This window comes from Uloborus diversus, chromosome 6 (assembly GCF_026930045.1).
Source record: "Uloborus diversus isolate 005 chromosome 6, Udiv.v.3.1, whole genome shotgun sequence".
NCBI lineage: Eukaryota > Metazoa > Arthropoda > Arachnida > Araneae > Uloboridae > Uloborus > Uloborus diversus.
Window position 1 is genome coordinate 322,528 of NC_072736.1, and position 3,531 is coordinate 326,058.

Here is a 3,531-nt window from a genome sequence, read left to right on the forward strand (position 1 = left end):
TGCGGATGGGTATTTTTGTCATGTTTGATTTTGTATAGAATCACATTAATAAATGAAGCGTGAATTTTTTCGTCAATTAATTTGTGTAGTTTGTTGTTTATGTAATATATTACAGGGCTGCCAGGAAGTTCTGCTCTAAAAATAGCTGCTCTAAGACTATAATATGAAAAATAGTCTCAAATACTTACCTGATGAAGAAAATATTTCTCCCCCCCCCCTTTTTTTTTTGAACATGGCCTTTATGTCATCATAATGTAATGACACTTTGATGAATGGTTATCAATCTTTGATCTTGGTTATGTCATACATAAGTAGACTCACTCAAAGCAGGGGACTAGACCTATACATGGGGCAGATTTTCCAAGAATGTACCCTAATAACCCTTGAAAAAAGAACTGAAAAAACATTTTCCAAACTTGAGGCCTGCCTTTTTAATAGAATCCTAATAAAACAAGTGTAGTAACCCTTCGTTATATTACGCTTTTCGGGGGACAAAGAAAAAGCTCGATATAACCGAGGTCATTAAAAATAGTTATCCAACCAACATACAAGTGAATCAGCATCCGTTCTTTTGGCATGATTTTCAAATGGTTTCTACGTAGTTCGCGAATGTACCATCACAAGTATTAAAATTTAAACAAGACTAAAATTTAAGTAAATTCTAGTGCCCGAAAAGTAGAAACATCAAATGGCGAATGAAGATTATCTTGTTTAGCTACCGCGAGATAAGAGTGGGCATTCCAATACCCTCTTATTCCCAATAGACTTTCTAATCCCTTCAATTTGTTGTAGAAAGGATGTGAAAAGTAAAAGTAACTAGATTGCTTCCAGATCATTCTTCCTCTATTGGATGCAAATCCCAATTTGGGCAACCAAGTGCAAGTCTTTTTTGTACCAAAAGCCAGATAAGGGCATGGGCCAGTATGAAACCTGCCTGCTGTCTCTCACTCATTGTAAAAGGGTTAATATCAGTACAAAAGAAAATGTCAAGTAGTTTACAAACTACTATCTTTAACTGAAATATTATGCGGGTATGTACATTTGGATGACAGAAATTGCTGCAGCATTTCCAGCGAATTCAGAAGAATAGAAGCATTTTCGTTTTGTTCATTGAGAAAATCAAGAAGAAACCTTTTCTGAGTATACCAATATATTTTCACAAGCAGTTTTAAACTTAAAGCAAGGGTTTTTTTTTTTCTGACTTGAATATTTCAGGAGACAAAGAAGAGCAATATAACGAGGGACTACTGTACTAACACAATCTGGTATAATTTCAGTGACTGACTGTTATCTAAAGACAACAATATAAGACCGATTGCATAAAAAGTGCTATATGAACTGAATCACATTTTGGATTACGTGGAAAACCAAGGCTCGTTTTCAAAAAAGGAATGAAATAAGACTACAAAAAACTGGAGAGGAAAACTACTGACATTCATTCAGAATGCAAACAGCAGTTAAAAAATTATAGTAGTAGCAGAAACGAACTTTTTTGTAAAAATGGCTATCATTAAAACTAAAGTTTTACAAAAATATAGATTGCAAAAAACAAACCCTGTACAAAAGATTGCAAAAACGAAATTTATCGTAGAAAAATATGACGACATATTTATGATCAGGAACACCTTCATTACATTTCGTATTTTCCTATTTAAACATTTATTTTCAACAAAAACATATTTTTTGTTAAGAAGGAGGTAAAATTCGGAGCAAAATTTTAATTTTTTCCCCCGAATGAAAAAAAGGAGTTGTTTGGGTACACCCTACTGGTCATTGAAATTGCTACACCAAGGAGTTGTCAGAATGAAACAAAATTTTGCACATGTGATGGCAACAATAACACTAGTAAAAGATTACAAAAATCTCACATTGAATGGAGGTTTAAGTACCCTGTTGCGCCACCTCTAGCATGAATGTAAGAGTCGTTATGGTTGAGCATTGAGATATAACATTTCCATACAATGTCCTACGTCCTCTCGTACCAGTTTCTGTAAACGTGCTTCTAATTCGATCAAACTTACAGGCTGTCCAATTTACCGTCTCAAGTGATCCCAGATATGCTCGATTTGTGACAAATCAGTGCATCACGCAGACCAGAGAAAGTTATAATGTGGAAGAGGATTTTTTTTTTTGGGGGGGGGGGTATGCGCTTAAGTGTCCCTACTTGCTACAAATGTTCATGCTTTTGAACTATGCACTTCTCTAACCCTTCAGAAGAATGTTAATGGTGAATACAATGCTGTTTTCCCTATCAAATATAAATAATCACTGTGTAACTGCGGAAAACATAATACAATTTGGGGGCGTGAAGTCAAGGGTGGGGGGGGGGAACGGTGGTCATACTTTGATTCAAGGGCTCATTTTACATGTGAATCATCAAAAATGGTACCAGAAGCATTTTGAAGGGGTATTTTTTGACGTGAGATGCAATGGGTACCCGGGTACCTGGTTATTGAATCTAGGTATAAAAATTTTGAGGGCTAAAATAACTCCCCCCTCCCCCCCTCTCCCAAAAAAAATTTTTTTTTGAAAACACGTTCACAACTTTTTTTAGTTCAGATTCATGTTCAAGGATTCATCAAGGATTAAAAGCAATTTTACCAAGACCTAGTTACCAAGAGTAAAAATTATGATAAAAGTCGCAAAAAAGTACCCGGTCATTGATGCTAGGATGAACCCGAAATTTCGCAGATACCCAAAGATGACCCGAACGCAGTCTTATTTTGTGAGTCATAAATGCGACATGTAAATGATTTTTTAATTTCTACAGTAATGACTTTTCCCTTTACTCTTGACCAAAATAATAAAAGTAACTAAAAGTTGATGTTCAGAAATCTTCTAATATGAATCTAATTAGTTTTTGTCACAAATCGAACACTGCAGAGATTTACTGTGGTAGAAATTCATTATAAGTTTATAAGAAAGTTTTGTAATAGCCACACGATACTGTAAGTTTTTTATCTCATGAAAGTTTTTAAAAATGTCATAGAAGAAAGTTTAATGTGCAGTTAAATTTTATAAACATTCAGCCCATTCAGTTGGAATTATGAAATACTAAACCAAAAATGTTTTTATATGGTAGACTGCACCATGATAAAGAGAATCTCATAGAAAAAAATTCAAGTTTCTAGGTGAAAAATTAAAAAGGGTGAAATGAATTAGTTTGGATTTGCATATTTTGAGGTGTGCAGGGTCCGTTTTTGGAAAACACGTCTGTCTAAATGTGATCAGTTTTTTTGCGACTGCTCGTGAATGTGAATTGATGCTCATTCCTCCAAGGGGAAGGAGCAATCATTCTCTATGCGTCCCTGCTGTACCTCAGGAAGTACCGGACAGGATCAAACAAAATTAGGTCTACATTTTGATCCTTGAGGGCACAGGTGAGGATTCCATTTTGTTTCCAATAGCTCAAAAGAGGGTTGAGCAATCTGAAGTTTTTTCTTGGTACTTGTGACTGCTATATCTGGAGAAATAAAAACAAAACACCCTGTATATTTTATTTATTAACAAATTTTTAAATGATTTAATTTC